This window comes from Acomys minous, assembly GCF_964271855.1.
Source record: "Acomys minous genome assembly, chromosome: 14".
Lineage (NCBI taxonomy): Eukaryota > Metazoa > Chordata > Mammalia > Rodentia > Muridae > Acomys > Acomys minous.
Genome location: NC_140496.1, coordinates 253253 through 274430, shown reverse-complemented (window position 1 = coordinate 274430; position 21178 = coordinate 253253). Strand labels below are relative to the sequence as shown.

At 43.1% G+C, this 21178-nt stretch overlaps 1 long non-coding RNA gene across 1 annotated transcript in view; it reads right to left on the bottom strand.

Moving 5' to 3' along the window:
- LOC311582864 overlaps positions 1–21178 on the bottom strand; it is an 82898-nt gene that overhangs the window by 53244 nt on the left and 8476 nt on the right. The window contains exon 2 of the long non-coding RNA XR_014774286.1: positions 10525–10615. This is a non-coding gene — a long non-coding RNA (uncharacterized lncRNA). The remainder of the gene's footprint in view (positions 1–10524; positions 10616–21178) is intronic.

Sequence of the window (21178 nt, the reverse complement as noted above, 5' to 3'; positions counted from 1 at the left end):
GCCTATGTCTGCAGGCTTTTGCCTCTTTCTAAGCAATCTTGAGACTGCTCAGTAAAGCATGCAGACCGAAAGAGTGGCCAGGGCCTCCTCGGGCCACACAGTTATTCCAACATGTCCCTTCAGATCTTTAGGGTTCCCAGCTTGATGGTGAGAGGAATGGCAGGAAGAGAGGTGATTTAGTCAGAAAGGCCACTGCTCAATAACAGGATTAAGGCCCAAGTTCATGGACTTCAGTCTGGTATCTTCTTCTTCTTCTTCTTCTTCTTCTTCTACCTTCTACAATGCGAGGACATGGTGCCACCTTGGAAGCCCTCACTGGACAACCTAACCACGCTATAGACAAAACATTTCTGTTTACAAATCCCCCAGTCTGTAGTGTTCTTTTGCAGCTTTAATTTGCCTGCTAGACACTGAAGAAAGAGAAATCTGCCCAGAGTCCATTCCTTGGTACAGGGAGTTTCCTCACAACTTCCATACCTCTCTTGGTAGAGTCTTCATTAGACCAGTTTTCATGGGTTTGGTTTGATTTTTATTTTTAATGTTAACTTAATTTTTAGAAAGTATTTTGAGACAGGGTCTCACCGTATAACCCCGGCTGGCCTGGAATTTACTATGGCCTCTACCTCACCAAGATCCAGCTGCCTCTACCTCCTAGGGAATGTTGGGATTAAAAGCATACACCACTATGGCCACCGTGGCCCATTATTTTTTTAAAAAACAGGGTTAGCTGGACATGGTGGCCCATGCCTTTCATCCCAGCACTTGGGAAGCAGAAGTAGGTGAATTTCTGTGAGTTCAAGGCCAGCCTGGTCTACAGAGTGAGTTCTGGAACAGCTTGGTCTGTGTAACAAGCTACAGTCCAGGGCTATACAATGAGACCTTTCCTCAAAACAAAACAAAAACCACAGGGCACAGTGGCGCTTGGGAGGCAGAGGCAGGCAAACCTCTGTGAGTTAGGGGCCAGCCTGGTCTACAAAGTGCGTCCAAGACAGTCATGTATACACAGTGAGACCCAGTCTTGAAAAACCAAAACCAACCAACCAAACAAAAACACAAACTAAAAAACAAACAAAACAAAATAAACAAGGTCTTGTAGAGCCCAAGCTGGCCTCTACTCACTGTGTAGTAAAAGATGGACTTGAGTTCCTGATCCTTCTGCCTCCACCTCTTGAGTTCTGGGGTTATAAGCATTTACCACCACACCCAGTTTTCTGAGGTGCTGGGAGTGGGACTCGGGGCTTCCTGCATGCCAGGCAAACACTCCATCAACTAAGCTATGCCCCATTGCCACCTCCAAACCCCAGGCTTTTCATTCTCTAAATTGTCATTCTTATGGCGAAAACATGACACTGACATGGAACACATAAGCACGTCCAGGCATTGCCAAGGGTCACTGAGGCCTTGAGAAGTCTACAAGGCATAGTTTGTCAGAAGTGCCCATCTCTACCTCTTCAATCTGCTGGTTTGTGCCTCAGGCCCAAACACATGGGAAGCCTCAGCTGAAAGGTTGTTCTGATTTCCCTAACGGATGTGGAAGGACCAACCCAGACTGTGGGCCACATCTTCTGGTAGCAGCCCAGAATAAAAGAGTTTGTGACTGAAGGATGATTATTCACTTTATTCTCAATTGATGAGTTTATTTACTCTATCTCTTCTGATTCCTTTCCAATTATCAGAGCCAGCGTTTCTAGGCTTCCATTGTTGACAAAGGACCAATTTCGTTTCCCCACCAGGCTGGGACTGCTGAGGCACCTAGCCATGTGACCCAGAAGGTTGGCTTGGAAACCCATATACAGATCTTTAGGATCTGCACCCCTCTGTTATTTCCGGCTTTTTTAGTTATTTCTCTGTTACTGTGTTTGGGTTGAAAAGTCTTATGTCCACTTGACACACACTAAAGTCGTATGAGGAAGGAACCTTGACTAAATTGCCTCCAGAAGATCCGGCTGCAGGAAAGCATGTACCACATTTTCTTAATTACTGATTGACAGGGGAGGGTCCAACTCTTGGCAGGTGGTGCCATCCCAGGGCTGGTGGTCCTGGGTTCTATAAGAAAGCAGGCTGAGCAAGCTATGGGAAACAAACCACTAAGCTGCACCCCTCCATGCCTTCTATGAAGACTATAATAGAGGCACGAGTCAGTCTTGTTTTCATTTCTACACTCCTGACTAAGCAGCATCCCTCCTCATGCTCGTCCTGTCTGGACTCAATTACTAGGCTTCAACAACAAGGAATAGGGGTGAGGATGTGGGTCAGTTGGTGGGGCGCTTGTATGAAACTGCTTACCACACCAACACTGAGGAGGCAGAGGAGCAGGAACTCAAGGTTCTCCTCATCTACATATCAAGTACAAGACCGACCTGAGCTGGGTGGGTTGTTAGGAATGGACCCAGGACCCAGCACTTGTGGGCAAGTGTCCCACCATGAGGTGTAACCCCATGTCCACCCCGGTCTCAAGCTATACTCTTCTACATACCCTCAGCCTGCTGCACTGCCCAAATCAACCATGTTCTCCAGCCTGGAGCTGTCCCCTATAGGGAGTCTCCTTCAGTACTCTGCCTCAGCCCTGGGATGGACAGGACTGGACAAGGAAGCAGAGGGAAATGGCTGCCTTAAACAGACTAGGAAATGGCATGGCTAGGAAACCAGGCTGCTGCCCCCATTGTTGTCCTGCTTACCAGACATAACATTTTCTGTTAACAAATTTTTGGAGAAACAAGATTTTAACTGAAAGTATAGTCTTGTGTCTTGTGAAAGTAGCACTGGGGCAGGCGGGGAGGCAAAGACAGTCAGATCCCTGAGTTTGAGACCAGCCTGGTCTAGAGGGCAAGTTCCAGGACAGCCAGAGAAATCTTGTCTGGATACCCAGCCCCAAATATATAACACATTTATTGCTTGCTTGCTTTTCTTTCTTTCTTTCTTTCTTTTTTTTTTTTTTTTGTTTTTTTTTTGTTTTTTTGTTTTTTTGTTTGTTTGTTTGGTTGGTTGGTTGGTTTTTGGTTTTTGGTTTTTGGTTTTTGTTTTTCGAGACAGGGTTTCTTTGTGTAGCCTTGACTGTCCTGGACTCACTTTCTAGACCAGGTTGAACACATTTCTTATTATTAGATATTTAGGGCGATTCTTTTTGTCTGAGTCATCAACCACTCAGTGCTTTGTCCTAAAACTGTCAACTTCAGGTCTGTAACTCTATGGCCTTAAGCCATGTTGTTCCTTTTACTGAAATAGTTTTTATCAATTACTGTTAAGGATAACTTTATGTTTGGCACATGCCAACCATCAATGAATGAACAGATGAGGGATTTTTGTTTGTTTGTTTGTTTTGTTTTGTTAATTTGTTTTGGTTTTTCAAATAAGAGTTTCTCTGTGCAGCCTTGGCTGTCCTGCGCTCTCTTTGTAGACCAGGCTAGTCTCAAACTCAAAGATCTGCCTGCTTCTGCCTCCCTGAGTACTAAGATTACAGGCGCGTGCCACCATGAGTTTTTAAACACTAGATTTGGAATGTGGCGTTGTTGCTTGATTGGTTGGTTGGTTTTGAGATGAGGTCTCTAGCTCAGATTCCTCAAACTCACTGTGTGGCTGATGTGACCTTGAATTTCTGATCCTCCTTGCCTAGGCCTCCTAAGTACTAGGATTACAGGCATGACCTACCATATCCGATATGTTGTTGGTTGGTTGGTTTGATTTAGGGTTTTATTGTTGTTTGTTTGTTTTTTAGAGTTTTCGAGACAGGGTTTTTCTGTGTAGCCTTGGCTGTCCTAGACTCACTTTGTAGACCAGGCTGGCCTCGGACTCACAGGGTTCTGCCTGCCTCTGCCTCCCAAGTGCTGGGATTAAAGGCGTGCGTCACCACACCTGGCTTTTTTGTTGTTGTTTTGTTTTGGTGCAGGGGATATTAAAGGCTAGGCAAGCACTCTACCAACTAAGCCCATGTCTAGCACTGATTGCCATTTTTATTTTCTTTCCCTCCCTCCTCCCCGTCTTCCTTTTCCTTTTGTTTTTTGTTTGTTTGTTTGTTTGTTTGGATTGAGTCATATTAAGTAGATGGCCTCAGACCCTTCTGTTGCAGTCTCCCAAACCCTGCGTTACAAGCCTGAGCCCTTGTACTTGGCTACACACATACGTTTTAAACCTAGTAGTCCTACACACCCAACTAGAACAACTCTTGGCCGATTCATTTTAATATTTACTGGCAATATTGTCAGATTCCCTAAAGAGCCAGTGTCTGCCTTATGAGTTTATAATTCAGTTTTGGTTTTTCTTTTTCTTTCTTTCTTTCTTTCTTTCTTTCTTTCTTTCTTTCTTTCTTTCTTTCTTTCTTTCTGAATTACTACTTTAAGCAGATAGCTTTAGATTTCTAGAACTGAGCCAGGTGCGGTGGTATACGTCTTTAATCCCAGCACTCGGGAGGCAAAGGCAGGCAGATCTCTGAGAGTTTGAAGCAAGCCTGATCTACAAAGCAAGTCCAGGACAACCAAGGCTACCCAGAGAAACCCTGTCTCTAGAAAAAAAAATTGTTTTTCAGAACTGCCTTCTTAAACATTTGCTTATTATTTAGCAGGCATCCCTCATGTGCCAGTCACTGTTGTGGGAAGACTGAGTGCTGTGCCTTTGCAAAACTTGGGGACCGTCTTAGATACTGGTGAGAGAATTACTGAGACTCTTTATATGGTAGAATCTTTCTACCCCTTGTTTCCTGGTTAGAAAGGAAACATCTGGCCTCTCTACCCTGTGCTTGAGAAAATAATTAATGCAGTTTCTCACCTTTGGCCTTGTCACTGACCTCATAGCCACTATGAATATTTAAACCAAAAGCTAAACTGGCCAGAAAATATAACTGCACACGTTTTATTTCCTGATACAGTCACAGCCTGCACACTATGCAGGAAGCTCTGCTCATGGCGAGCTCAGCCACTGTGGTTGTGATTAAGTCGGGACTGAGATATTGCTAACTGGCCTGGGCCTTCTCTCTGGTTCCTGGGCCACACCTACCTCTGTGCATGTCTGTTGTTCAGGTCGGAATTTTCCAGGGTAAATTTTCTTTCTTATTAATAGTTCCATATAAGCAATTGTATATATTCTGGTGAGCTTGGTTAAAATACAAAGATAAGCATTTTAACTTTATAAAAATAAAATTATAAGAATCTTTCTGTGTATTTGTGTCTCTAGTTTAATAAGATTTCTTTTCTTTCTTTTTCTTTTTTTTCTCAAAGGGACTAGATTGGAAACAAATATTGCCATTCATAGAATTGCAAAGTTGGGGGGGTCCTGGGAAAGCACCCAGGCTGGTGTTAGCAGGCTTGGCTGCCCATTCAAGGTTCCTACCTACTGCTAGCTGCTCAGGCAGAAAGAAGTAGAGGAGAGCGTGCTAAGTGCTGCCCAGAGTGAAATGGGTGAAATGCGTTTTCCCCCAGGTCACTAAGAGTTTCATGGCACCTAAGGGGTCACAGTGGAATGATGAGTGGGGCACCCCTCACTGTGGTCTTCTTGCCCCCCCCCCAGCAGGTGCACTTTCTCTCCACAGAAACAAACTTTCTCCCAAGTGAGTTAGGGCTGAGCGAAAGGGGTTGAGTGTGTGCAGAGGCCAGTCTTTAGAATTTAGGATTGCACGAGAGAAAGCATGGCCCCCTCACAAACTAGGGAAGGGTAGGGTGGCAGCATGAGGTACAAATGCTACCGAAGCTGAGGCAGGAAGGAGCATTTGAGAACACTCTGACTACATAATAAGACTCTATGGAGGGTGAAGGAGAGGAGGAGGGAAGGAGAGGAAGGAGAAAGGGGGAGCAGGAGGGGGAAAAGGAGGAAGGAGAGGGAGGAAGGGAGGAGGAAAGGAGGAGGGAGAGGGAGGAAGGGAGGAGGAAAGGAGGAGGAAGAGTGAGAAAGGAGGGGAAGAAGGAAGCTACTGAGGAGGACTGGGAGGAGGGAGGCAAGATGAAAGGTGAGAGTTTCTTTTTTGCAAACATGGACAAGGCTAGAGTGCAGTTTGCTGGTAGACAGAACATTGTGTTTAAAACTGCACATTCTGCTGCACAGACAAAATCGTGGGGTGGGTGGGTGGGGGTCGCAGGAACTGCCAGTCCCAACCTCTTATCGAGGAGAAGAAATAAGAAACCACAGAGATTCTTACAGGATGTCCTCAACTGCTATTATAAAACCAAAGGTAGCCTTGAATTTCTGGCCCTATTGCTGGGTTTACTAGCTTGCACCAGCACCCTTGGCTTATTCCCTGCTGGACATGGACATGGACATGGAACCCAGGGCTAAACCAGCCCCAGGCAGGCCACCAGGGCACGCGCCATCCTGCAGCCAGCAAAGCAGAGTTGAGGTTTTTTAACATGAAGACAAAGAATTACTTGCTTTTAGATGCTGCCCCGCCCCCTTGTGCCCCCTCCGCTTGTGAGTGCCCTCCCAGCCCTGCATCAGCCTTCAGTCCCTGTCTGCCCCTCACAACCTACCATGCACTCTGCTCTTCTTCCTCCTCTCCCCACTTCCTTCCCTCTCTCATTCCCCTCTCTCCTCCATTCCCCCTTCCTCCTTCCTGCTCTTTTCTCCATCTTTAGCCTTTTCCTTTGTGTTCAAGTCAGGCTTGGTTTCTCTATGTAGTCCAGGCTGGCCTTAAACAGGGATTACAGACAGAATGCCTCCAGCCTCCCCGCTAGTGACTTCCTCCCTCCCTTCCTACCTTCTAACCTACATTAATTTCACAAATAACGGAACTTTATTATGACATTTCCTCTGTGCTTATATAATGTATTTTAATCTTATCTCTAGTCTCCTCTGTTGTTAGTAAATGGTCCATTTAAAAATACAACTTTTGGGGCCTGGTGAGATGACTCAGTGGTTAAAAGCACTGTCTGCTTTTCCAAAGGACCCGGGTTCAAGTCCCAGTACCCATATGTCAGTTTACAACCTGTAATTCTATAATTCTGTAATTCCAGTTCCAGGGATTCTGACACCTCCATACCATATAGAATATAGAATAAAATTGTTTTTAAAAGCCACTTTTTTTCTTTTTTTAAGGTTTTTCGAGACAAGGTTTCTCTGTCTAACAGTCCTGGCTGTCCTGGACTCACTTTTGTAGAACAGGCTGGCTTCGAACTCACAATCGACCTGCCTCTGCCTCCGACTGCTGGGATTAATGGTGTGTGCCACCACTCCAGGCAACAAAATAAAACTTTTAATACAAGTGACAGAAGGCCAAATGGCCCAGACACAGTCAGATGCATCCACCAGAAGGTATTTACTTGCCATGAAAACCCAGCAAACTGAGCTTGGTAGACATAAGGTGGATACAGAAAGCCACCTCCACAAATTGTCCTCTGACACATGCACCATGCTCAGATACACATGCACATTAATAACAATTAATTTTAAAGATATTCTACTGTGGATTTCTCTGGGCATTTGGGACTGGAAACAAGGCAGCCAGTCTTGCATTCTGTAACTTACATTCTTATGAATAGACTGAAAATAATAAAACATCTTGGGAGCTATGGATGTGGCTCAGATGCTAGAGTGCTCAAACCAAGTACTGTTCTCCATCCCCAAGATCACAGAGTCTGTCAAAGTAGCCAATGCCTCTAATCCTTGCACTGAGGAATCTGAAACAGGAAACCAGAAATTCAAGGTCATCTTTGACCATCTACCAAGTTCACTGGTAGCCTGGGCTACAAGAAACCTTGCCGCAGATAGCAATAAAGCAAGTAAGCAAACAGAAGCCCATCTTTCTAATTAACAGATGGAGCAGAGTAATGTTTCCTTTCCTAACAGAGCATCCTAGGGCTGCTGGAGGGCTTCGATCTGTTTACGTGATCAGCAGTGCAATCAAGTGAGGTCCTGGGTTTGATTCCCGGAATGGTAAAGAACATAAAATAAAGTTTAAAAAGCAAAGATTGTTTTATGCTGGCACTTAGAAAGAACAAATTGTGTTAATTTTACTCTTGCCTCCCTCCTTCTCCCTTTCCTTCATGGTTCCTTTCTTACTATTTCTAAACAACTGAGGACTAATACTTTTGGAAAAATTCAACAAACAGCTCAACAACCTAAAATTGTAATAAATCATAATTTTCTCTTAGGTTGATAAATTATCTTGTTTTTTCTTTTTTCTTTTTTTTCTTTTCTTTTCTTTTTGGTTCTTCATGACAGGGTCTTTCTGTGTAACAACTCTGGCTGTCCTGGAACTTACTTTGTAGACCAGGCTGGAATTCACAGATCTCTCCTGTCTCTGCCCCTTGAGTGCTGGAATTAAAAATGTATGCCGCCACACCCACCTGACTTTTGTTTGTCTGTTCTTTCTTTTGCTGTTCTTGGTGCTCTTGTTTGAGGAAGCCTCACTCTGTAGCCCAGGCTGGCCCAGAACTCAGGACCCTCCTAACTCAGTCTTACAAGGGCTACTGTGGCAGGCTTGACACACCATGGCTGGAGTTCAGGCTTGGAATTCTGTCTTCCTGCCTCAGCTTCCTGAGGAACTGGAGTTATGGGTGCAGGGTCACACTTTTGCCTCCTAATCCATAAAAAAAATTTTTTAAGGATTTATGTGTTTATTACATATCCATGTGTGCCTGCGCACCAGAAGATGGCACTAGATCTCATTATAGATGGTTATGAGCCACCATGTGGTTTCTGGAAACTGAACTCAGGACCTCTGGAAGAACAGCCAGTGCTCTTAACCTCTGAGCCATCCCTCCAGTCCAATCCATAAAATCTTGACACTATTATTTATTTATTTTGGTTTTTCGAGACAGGGTTTCTCTGTGTAACTTCTCTGGCTGTCCTGGAACTCGCTCTGTAGTCTAGGCTGTCCTTGAACTCACAGAGATCCACCTGCCTCAAAGATTTATTTATTTATTATTACATATACAGTGCTCTGGCTGCACATACACCTGCAGGCCAGAAGAGGGCATCACATGATACTATAGATGGCTGTGAGCCACCATGTGGTTGCTGAGAATTGAACTCAGGACCTCTGGAGAAGCAGTCAGTGCCCTTAACCGCTGAGCCATCTCTCCAGCTCGACCCTATTATTTGAATCATGTAATATTGTCATTAACCAAAAAAAAAAAAAAAGGTGAAAACCGAGGGCTAGGGGTTCAGTTGGCAGAGTGCTGCTCTTGCCTAGCGTGCACTAATCCTCTGGAGTTGTCCATTTCTAGTGTAGCATAAGGGGAACATGATGCACACACCTAGATCCCAGAACGTGGGAGGTGAAGGAGAGTCAGAAGGTCAAGTTTGTCCTCAGTTATATAACCAGCTTGAGGCAGGTCGGAGCTACATGAGACTCTATCTCAGGGGGAAAGCCAAGTCAGCGCGTTCTGTCTGTCATGAACTCAGGCCTAGGCCAGGGAGAGGGATGCAGAGACAGTGGGGTGGGAAGACACACACCTCATCTTGGCTCACTTCCTGTCTGAGACCTGTCTCAGCAGCTCAAACGTTCCTTGGGGTGCAAGTCCCAGAACTCCCATTTTTAAGATGCTGTTCTAAAAGGTGAGTGGGTAGGCTGAGCAGAGCCATGACTCATACCAAAGGCCTGTCCATTCTGGGCTCAGTCTGCTGCCCGTTCCTTCTGCATAACCCTGGCCCCAGCACTTTCCTAAAAATAAGCTGAATACTCATGAGCTTGTCTGACTAAAGGAAGTGAGTGTGCTGTGATCCGATTTCCACCAGTTACTAACCCTCCCTTTACTGCCCAGCTGAATGAGAAAGCTTGGTTTAAGCCAGCTGTGTGATAACCCTATTACGTCATTCCTTGAAGTGTCATCCGTTGACCTTCAGGGATGAGATGGGGACTGGGAAGGGAATGCCTTGGAATGATAGATAACCCCGGGCTATTTTATTCATGACTAGTCTGGGCTTGCTGCTGAATCACAGCTTCACTCACAAGACCCAGCTCTTTATGCATCTGGGTGTTTTAATCATGATGCCCCCAGGGTGCTTCTCTTATAGCTATTCACAAACCACAAGAGAGGTGCCAATTACACTTCAAAACTGAGACAAAGCTTAACAGGAATTGTCTGATGACAGGAGCTTTGAGTGAGGTGACTTGGTACCAGCACCACCCACCGGAACTGTAGGGTGAAAGTTCAAAGCTGGGCTCATGTAAATCTGAGTTTATAACAAACTGTATTCAATGTAACTATTAAAAACATTTTGACAGGCCAGGCAGTGGTGGCACACGCCTTTAATCCCAGCACTCAGGACGCAGAGGCAGGTGGATCTCTGAGTTTGAGGACAGCCTGGTCTACAAAGCCAGTCCAGGAATGCCAAGGCTACACAGAGAAACCTTGTCTCGAAAAATCAAAACAACAGCAACCAAACGACAACAACAAAACATTTTGACAAGCTGGGTGTGGTGGCATATGTCTATTATCCTAGTACTAATGGAGGCAGAGGCAGGCAGATCTCTGTGAGTTTGAGGTCAACCTGGTCTACAAAGTCCAGGACAGCCAAGGCTACATAGACACACCCTGTCTTGAAAAACAAAACAACAGCAGCAGCAAATTTGAGCTAGGTACAGGGGTGGACACTTACCATCCCGGCGCTCTGAAGGCAGGAGAGAAGGATCAGGAGTTTCAGGTTATCCTTTGTGGCCTAGTGAGCTCAAGGCCAGACCAGGCAACATCTCAGCAGGAGCAGGAGGGGGAGAGGGAAAGAAAGAGGAATAAATAATAGCTTTGTCAAATCTGAAGCAGAAAAAAAAAATCCTGAAGCAGCTAAACAAACAAACAAACAAAAATTCCCAATTGAAATTCCATAGAGAAATAAGGTGGAAAAAAGAGATATTGAAGTCAAACAAAAAGTTCAAATCGATTGACTTGGCGAGATTGGGATCAGCACAGAGTGTAGTGTGGAAGAAAATAGAGCAAAGGAGCCTGGTATGACACATCCCTATCTATGAAATTGGTGTTGTCCAAGGGCCACAGGCAGCTACATCTTCAGTGCGCAGAGAGTTGCTATAGTGAGAGCAGAGAAGATTCCAGTTTCTAACACAACTTGGACCGAGGAAGGGAACATTAAAGGAACAAGATGGAAGTTAGTGCGGCATCTCAGAAGATGCTCTTCTGAGAGAAAGGCAGAGGAGGATAAGTTGAAGGTCAGGCTGGGCGTGGTGGTGAAGGACCTTGATCCCAGCACGAGGGTCGCAGAAGCAGGCAGATCTCTGAGTTCAAGGCCAGACTGGTCTACTGAGCCAGTTCCAGGCCAAAAAAAAAAAAAAAACTGAATGAAAAAATGAAGAAATGTTGCTTCCAAGGTATGGTTGAAGAGAAGGTTTGTTGTAGATCTGAGGAAGAGAACAGACTGGGGCATCTGGAAGAATTCAGACTGAACATGGCCAGTTGGAGGGAATCAGGAGTGCCTGAAAGTTTCAAAGAATAAATTAAAAAAATATTTTTAAACCCATAATTTTGATATATCACTGAGTTTGAGACCTAATACAAATGACAAGTCAAAGGTCATCCTCCTGTACACAGTGAGTTCAAGGCCAGTCTGGCATACATGAGACTCTGTTCCAGAGTAAATAAACAAAATCCAGTTACACAGATAAATGTTAGAGTATTTACACTTTTTTGTTGTTGTTGTTGGTTTTGGTTTTGGTTTTTCAAGACAGAGTTTCTCTGTGTAGCCTTGGCTGTCCTGAACTTGCACTGTAGACCAAGCTGGCCTTAAACTCACCTGCCTCTGCCTCCCGAGTGCTGGGATTAAAAGTGTTGCTTGCCGATAGTGTTTATACTTTTAATCACATTTGTTTATTTAATTTATGATTATGCGTGTGCTCACACACATGCCAGTTCAGAAGTCAACTTTCAGATGTCAGTTTTCTTCCACAACGTGTTTTGGGATTCCAACTTCTGCCATCAGGCCTGGCAGCTAGTGCTTCTAACCACTGGGTGATCTCACTGGCCCTGGATTGGAGCACTTCTATTAAATGAGCCTGGCAATGTATACCTCGAAGATTTAATAATATAAGAAAGATGCCCAGCAAGTTCTGATGTATCCAGTTTAAAGGGGTGAGAGCTGTGATCAGGACTAGCTGTAACATGAAGGTTAGAATGAGCAATGCACGGCAGTGCATACCAGTAATCACAGCACTGGGGAGGTTTAAGTCCAGCCTGGGCTACATAGTAAGACCTTAAAACAAAGGTATAAGTAAGGGGAGAAAAATAAAGGAGAAGATTCAGAACCAGGTCACTCCAGCTTAAATGGTCAGTTCACTAAAATCTGAACATTGTAGGAGCCCCAGTAATAGTACATCAATGAAAAAACAAAACAAAAGACTTCTGCATGGTTCTCTCAATGGGCAAATCTTATTACACAGGAAAGGAAAATACGTTCAGCGAATTCACAAGGGACCTATTTGATTTCATTTCATTTGTAAACTGGAATGAAATAAGTACCCTATGGACTAATTTCATGGGAGGTAATAAAATCCTTTAGGGATTCAATTGTTTACTTGGCCATGTTTCAAGTGTTTCCTTCCATGAGACTTTATACCTATTTAGCCTTCAAGCTGCATACTTGAAACAAATATTTCTACAGGATAACTGATTTAGCCTATCAACAACCTGATAGCTCAAGAGAAAAAAATAGATAGAAAGGATTTAGTGACATAGAAGACAAGATTCATGGCATATAAAACCACAGACAACGCAGATTTGGCTTGGGATTTCTATTTGTTTAGGCTCTAATCTGAACAGACCAATCTCCTCTCTCTCTCTCTCTCTCTCTCTCTCTCTCTCTCTCTCTCTCTCTCTCTCACACACACACACACACACACACACACACACACACACACACACACACACACACGAGAAGACAGGAACTGGGGTTTGAGGCCAGCCTGGGTTTCTTGAGATCCTGTCTTTAAAAAAGAAAAGACAAAAAAAAAAAAAAAAAAAAAGATAGCAATCGAAAGCATTGCTTCTGCCAGCTGTGCTGAAGACATTATGGTGGAGTGAACACCTGTTTCAAAAAAGTATGCATCATAAGGAATGGGAGGAAACGACCCCGAATCTCTAGATTTTTACTTCCAGATACTTCGAAGAGGACTGGATGAAGAAGCAAGGGGACGCCTGATGAGGATTCGGTGTAGGAAGACTGGGAGTTTCTTTGCTCTTTTTCCTACAGTGGACACCATTCACAAATGACAGGCTAAAGAAAAGGCCCCCAAACAACAAGCTGTCAGTTTTGCCCCCAAATTTAAAAGTGATTCTTGAGAATGAAAACTTGATGTATTCATATTGCACTTTCCCCCATAACGTTAGACCACACTGTTTTCACATTTCACATGAGAATATGTGTGATTTCACAATTTGTACACACTGCAGTATCAGAACCTTTGTAGTTCCCCTGGTTTCTGAGGCCCTTTGATATTGTTGGGAAAGAATGAAAGTCGATGGTTTCTGAGATGATTTACTGATTTTTGATATGAATGGATGGTAAATGTATTTTGTTGTTGCTTTTTGTTTTTTCCCTTTTTTGAGACAGGGTTTCTCTATCTAATAGCCCTAGCTATCTTTTACTCACCTTGTAGACTGAGATGGCCTTGAACTCACAGAGATCTGCCTGCCTCTGCCTCCTGAGTGCTGAGATCAAAGGCATGCGCCACATGAGATCAAAGGCATGCGCCACCACCGCCCAGACAGCTCTTGCTATGTGTTTCAAATAGAATAAAAGCATACTTTAGCCTAGTTTTTAAATTAAATTTATTCACTCATACATATAAAATGCCAAGAAATTAAAAACCAGGATGCTCAATACCACTTCTGATTTTCAAATTTGGAGGGCAGGAATAAAAAGTGTAATGGGGAATGTATGTGCTCCAGATATGTTACACGGACACTAAAAAACTCCCAGAGATCCGCCTGCCTCTGCCTCCCAAGTGCTGGGATTACAGGTGTGCGCCTCCATGCCTGGCTGACCAAGCCAACTCTTAGGAAAGAAAGCTGTGAATGAAAGAGGGGAATCAGAGACACACTCTAAGAAGGCCCCTCTGTGATAGCCTAGGCGTTCTCTTGGAAGGAGGGCATTGGCTTTTGCTGCTTGTAAGAATCTGGAATGCAGAGAGGAGCTGTGAGATAGAACAGAGTACCAGACTGTGTCCCCTTAGTGCTGTGTTGTGCTCCTTAACAGAAGCGAAAGCAGCGATGTCTCCTGGTTTTCTTCTCCTGAGGGTAACGTCAGGCTGCAGATTTGATGGCAGGCACTCAGGTGATACGAATGATGTCAGGGTGCCAGCTGTAGACTGACTTATCCACCTCCAACTTCTACAACATTATCAATACAGGGAGCTACAATAATTACGGCTTCAGTGTTATTGGTTGAAAGTTGTTTGATTTTTTTTTCTGATATGAAGAGATTTATTAGAGAAGCATGGGAAGAGGAAAAAGGGGGGCACCGCAGGGGGACAGACACACACACACACACACACACACACACACACACACACAGAGAGAGAGAGAGAGAGAGAGAGAGAGAGAGAGAGAGAGGGAGAGAGAGAGAGATGTTTTTTTCCAAGTTCTAGAGTCACGCATGTGAGTCACCAAGCCTGGCTTTTGCAGTGCTGGGATGTAACCCAGACAGCCTTGCTTGCGGGGCAAACACTCTTCCAACGGAAACACATACCCAGACTTTATTTTAGTGCTTTTAGTGTGTGTGTGTGTGTGTGTGTGTGTGTGTGTGTGTGTGTGTGTGTGTAGATTTATTTCTTATTTCTTTTTATTTGTGTATGTGTGTATACCTGGGTGAGTTTGTATGCACAATGTACATACAGTTGCCCAAAGAGGCCAAAAGGTGGCATTGGATCCCCTGGAACTGAAATTAACTAGAGGTGTGGGTGCTGGAAATTGGATCGGGGTCCTCTGCAACAGCAGTAAGCATTCTTAACTGATGAACTATTTCTCCAGCTCCTAGTGTGTAAGATTAAAACTTCTGTTCTAGCTCTCAAATGATGACATGGAGACCTATTGCATTTATTAATAAGCTTTAAAACGTTAAGCTGGGCAGATACTCATCTATTCTAACATGTCTATGCTGGTCTGGACTACTGCCCAGCCATGTGCTCCATTACTGGCCATCTAGTCTTCCCCTGGCCACTCCTGTTCCATCTTTGTCCTCATGGTCACTCCCTCACAAAGACCTCCTCATGGCCCTGGGGCCTTCTCCTTCCTCTCCTCCTGGGACTCCCTCCCTGGGATTGGAAGTCTAGCCCTAACTTCCTTGCCTAGATATTGGCTGTCCAGTTCTTTATTAACCAGTCAGAGATGATAGAGAATAATTTTTACACAACATTGAGACAGGAGATTCTTCATAGGAATGACAATGCCCACATCTGGACTGCAACCAGATCTCTGGGTACAAAAATCAGCATCTTAATACAGAGTGCCCAAGCATGCCCCCCAACATTAATACTTTTTCTTAGGGGCATAAATAAATCATCAAGGGCAAATTGAATAATTGCAAATTATGCCTCAGTACCTGTCTGTGTCTTAATGTGTGATGTTTGCTTATCTGACCCAGTATCTTTTTCAGCCCCTCTGTGATGTTTAAACCCTTGAATAGTCCTGAAGTCATAGCTTCACACCTTTAATTTAGGTGACCACTGAAAAGCCCATTACCGTGGCTGGGGATGTAGCTCAATTGTAGAGCACTTGCCAAACATATGCAACAGTGTGGGTTGGGTTCCAGGACCTCGTAGAAAGGAGAAGAAACATTTTGAGCTGGGTGTGGTTGAGCATTTCTGTGACTCTAGCATTTGGGAACTAGAAGCAGGGAACATCCGTAGTTAAAAACTATCCTCGCTCCATAGCAAGTTAGAAGCTACCCGAGACTCTTCCCCAAAGCGGTCTTTTACAGCTCCAAAACAGTATGGAAAGCTCAAAGCCAAACTGAAAATCAGCTTGATACAGCGATAATATTTCTTGTTTTAGAAGTAACACGAAGATTTAGATTTACAGAAAAAAGAGAGAAACTAAATTATTTTGAATAACCTGCAGAAATTTCAAAACTTCAAAAGATGAGAATACATATTCAACCTGACACTGGCAACATCAAATCACATGGAAACAGACTGGTGGCAAGAGCTGTTTCCTCTACCTATTTTTGCATAACACCCTGACTACCCAGCTGCAAGACTTCTCATGTGCTTGAGTTGGTGACTCTGATTTACATGGCAAACCTGTCTTGGATCAGTTGTTCTGTTAAAGAAAGATAAAACAGAAAAGAAGTGGCTTTGAATACAGATTTTATATCAATAATATCACTGCTTTTCTTGTACTATCTGGCAATGGCTTTGTTCTGCTTTGCCACTGTAGCACTAGCTAAAACACTTTTCTTTAATAATCAAAGGGGAAGAACATCCATCATTCTAAAATAAAAAATTCCAAGGAGCGATGAGAAATCATTCAGTGTGGTTTTCAGACTTAAGCTTTGAATTCACTAACTGGTCCACCAGTGAATAAGAATAGTGTCCTCACGGCGTGCGTGCAGTGTAACTGACGCTGCTATGGAGAGACACGGTCCAGACCTGTGTTTGGAAGAACATGACACCAGAGAAGTGCTTTGAAGGGTCCCCTTTCTGTCTTATTCCTAAAGGAAGATGAGTACCTGATCCTGGCAGTATGTTTTATGAAAATATCTTTTACATTCACAAAAGACTTTTTAAGGTGTCTCCATGTCCTTTTCTTTTAATTTTTTTTTTTTTTCGTTTTCTAGTCAAGGTTTCTCTGTAGCCTTGGCTGTCCTGGAGCACTTTATAGACCTGGCTGTTCTCGAATTCACAGCAATTTGCCTGGCTCTGCCTCCCGAGTGCTGGGATTAAAGGCCTGTGCCATCATGCCTGACACCTCCATTTTCAATTTAATTAAATGAACCTAGGTTGTTTCCTTGTTTTCTGACACACACCAACCTCACTTCAATCCATCTTGTGTGTTTCTTATTTGAGCTTGGAATCAGCAAGGGTAATGTGTCTTTCCACTGCGCCATGGTTTTAACACTACAGTGCACATCATTATTTATGTATTTATTTATTTTTATTTCATCTTTCTTTTTTAATTCTTTTTTACATATAAATTTATATTATTACACATAAATAAAATAAGCTACATCCAGCAAGAAGAACAATGAAACAATCAGGAATTATATAAATGTTACATTCATAGTGTTTTGGCTATTTGTATTTGGCAACCTTGAAGAAAACATCTTTCCTATCTTGGTGAGTCTAAAATTCTGAATGTAAATCAATATCTATCATATCTCATCTCCGTCAACTTAAAACATCTATCTAGATCTAAAAACCTTAACTCCTATACAACTAAGCTTAACTGTAAAACTAAACTATCTGGTCTTCAACTCCATGGGAGACTTGAGAAGGAATAAAATTAATGACCTGAGTAAACAGGAAGTGCAGGTTAGCAGCTTCCAAAGTGAAAAAAATGACAGAGACAGTTTGCTGCCTGAACAGCAAAAACACTTTATAATGTTGGAGCATCATTTTCAGTCTTCTGGCCCAGTATATCTGACAGACATATTTGTGAGGCAGGAACTATTGAGGACTTGCTTTCCCTGTCTTAGCAGAGTTTGGCCGTTGATGCTGCCTGCATCCAAGCTTGCCCATTTTTAGGCAGAATTCTGTCAGTGGCCAAAATGAAGACATTTTGCCCAGTGGCTGGTTTGCCTAATTTGAAGCCATCTCCATAAGGAGGTTTTAGGGTTTTGTTTTGATTTTTGGTTGTTTGTTTGAGACTCTGTGTAGTCCTAGATATCCTGGACTCACTGTGTAGACCAGGCTGGCCTCGAACTCACAAAGATCTGCCTCCCTCTGTCTCCCAGTGCTCAGATTAAAGGCATATACCACCATGCCTGGCTTTAAGCAGGTTCTTTGATGCTCATCATCTTCTTTGAGGTAGGCTGGGTATTGCTAGGAGTTAACCTGTCTTATTGTCAATGAATCTTTAAAATAGTAAAAACATCTTTAAACACCATATTCTGTAGGTCTCTGAAGTTTTGAAGACCTTATCCATTTTACTTTATCTATCTATAGAATCATATCTATCTGTTAAACCTAGGATGTATATTCTTATAATATAAATGGACTAGTAATTGACATGACCATGATTTGTTCAACTAACAATTAACTTGTATAGCTTACTTACCCTAAACAGCCTGCCATACCACTTTCAAAGTACTGGAAGTAACCCTTGTATTGTACTTGAGTTGTGTGGGTACAATACCTCATATTTGAATAGAATATATATATATAATGTGTGGGAAGAATAATCTTAAAAGTGAATTATATACCAATGTTTCAAAATTAGACTTAGTTTACATCAATATACAAATTTCTGTGCCAATGAGCTAAAAATAACCTTGTGAGCAACAATTAAGGCCTTAAGCTGAGGGGTAGACTCAACAATCTACATTTTGTCCTATCATCCTATATATTTCTATATTCCCCCATCTTTCTTTCCAACCCTTATCTCTAGACCTAAGAAAGAAAGATAAAGGAGAAGAGAGACAGCCCTGAGTCCAACCTTGCTTTCTCTCTGAATAAGACCGATAGTAACTTAAAACCAACCCCTAATGAAAATAAACATCTATAGCCCAAGAAAGCAATCCAAAACCTACCCAACTCCCCTTAAGGGAAGATTTGGGAGGAATAATACCTTTGTAGGGGCCCAAATAAAATGGGAAGGAATGGCTAAACAAGCTAGGAATAGCATTTGTGGTCCAGTTTCTAAATGTTGAGAAATTCCAGGCTTATTAGAAGTTCTGTATGGGACAGTATGAAGTGCTGGACCAATTGGGATCAGAAACTTTCTTTGAAGCTGTCCTGTTCTGATGAGAAACGGCAACTGAAGCGCTTGGTGCTAGAACATGAAGGATGCAGGATGTCAGCATCCAGCATGATGAAAGGAATGAATCCTGTCAGGTCTGATCCAGCATCAGCGTCTGGTTCTTTTGCTTTGAAAATATATAATTTCTCACAAGCATTATACAGTCCTAAAATTATAAATGTATGAGGTATGCGGGATGCACAGAGCAATTAAGGCCAGTTCTCTGCTATTTGTATGAGCAAAGAAAGACATCTGCAGGTCTTCATTCATGCCATACAAAGAATGGCATCTAATAGTAAGTCACAGGGGGAGCCCTCCTCCCCTAATATCTGACCTCTGCCTATCAAGTCTCATCTATACTGCCTGTATCTTCTTCCTTTGTGGCCTGGCAAGGCAGCCCTGCCAGGGGGAAGTAAACAGTGTTGGGGGTGGGGTGGGGTGGGGCAGAGTACAAGTCCATGTGGGACCCACAAGGAGATGTGCTGCCTATCTATTTCATCTGAGCAGAGAGTCTAGGTCCACACCATGCTTAGTACTTGGTTGGTGCATTAGTCTCTGCAGCACTCCCCTCCTTCGCCTGGGATTTTTAAATGTGTATTTTATTTTTAATAATTTATTCACATTACATCCTGATTGTTATACATTCCTTCTTATCTTCCCATTCCCTCCCACCCTCCCTCTTCTGCCTATTCCTCTCCCCTAGACCTCTGGTAACAGCCTAGTAGGTCTCATCAGGATAGCCTGCATCCCCTGCCTCTGTCTGCATACTAGGCTGTCTTGCCAAGGGGCAGTGACCATATCATGGCACTTGAGAGCATGTCAGAGGCTCAGCAACAGTGCCCCCTCTCCCCCACATGGAGAATCAGCAGTCCATCGGTTACACTGAACAGGGGATCTTGGTTCTCTGCATGCATTGCCCTTGACTGGGTGCATCAGTTTGTGTAGGCATTCCTGTGCCCAGACCTTGATGGTCTCACTGTGGAGCTCCTGTTCCCTCCCAGACCTTCCATCCCCCGACTCTTCCCTACAGCTCTCAGTACTGTCCAGAGTCCAGCTTCAAGTCCCAGTATCTGTCCCGATCCCCCATTGGGCGGAGTCTCTCAGAGGACATCTATGTTGGGCTAATATCTATTTATAAGTGAGTATATACCTTGTGTGTCTTTCTGGGTCTGAGTTATCTCATTCAGGATGACCATCTCTAGTTTCATTGATTTGCCTGCAAATTTCAGGATTTCCTTGTTTTTAATAGCTGAATAGTATTGCATTGTGTAAACGTACCAGAGTTTCTTTATCCATTCTTTGACTGAGGGACATCTAGGTTGTTCCCAGATTCTGGCTATTATGAATAAAGCTGCTATGAACATAGCTGAGCAAATGTCCTTGTTGTATGGTCAAGCATCTTTCAAGTATATGCCCAGGAGTGGTCTAGCTGGCTCTCGGGGTAGCATTATTCCCAATTTTCTGAGAAAGAGCCAGATTGATTTCCAAAGTGGTTGTACAAGTTTGCACTCCCAACAGCAATGGAGGAGTGTTCCCCTTTCTCCACATCCTCTCCATTTTGACAGGTGTAAGATGAAATCTCAGAGTCATTTTGATTTGCATTTCCCTGATAAATAGGAATGTTGAACATTTAAGTGTTTCTCTGCCATTTGAGATTCCTCTGTTGAGAATTCTGTTTAGCTCTGCACCCCATTTTTTAACTGGATTATTTGATTTGGTGGTGTTTAATTTCTTGAGTTCTTTATATATTTTAGATATTACCCCTCTGTTGGAACACATTGTTATTTCTAAGTGTTTTCAGCACACCAAACTAGGAAATAACAGCTTTTTAAAAACAGTAAAATGTAACACAAAATTTATTAACAGTTTGCAGAGTATGGTTCAAAAGTGTTAATGATTTTCACATTGTTGTGTGACTTGTCTTCAGAATGCTTTTCATCACATCAAAACTAATTCTCTGCCCATAAAGAGCCATGATTTCCCATTTCCCATTCCCTACAGACTTCAGTCTACCTCAGCTGCACTGCTATTGTCTGTCTCTATGAACTTTTCACTCCAGGTCCTTCATGTAAATGACTTGTATAGTATTTATGTGTTTTCTAATTAGCTTAATTTATTTTATTTATAATAGTTTTTTTAAAAAAACATGCATTGGTGTTTTGCCTGCATGTATGTCTGTGGGAGGGTATCAGATTTTGGAGTTACAGTCTGTTGTGAGCTGCCATGTGGGTGCTGGGAATTGAACCCAGCTCCTATGGAAGAATAGTCAGCACTCTTAAATGCTGAGCCACCTCTCCAGCCCCTATAACTAGCTTTTTAAATATTTATTTACAAAGCATGATATCTTCATATTC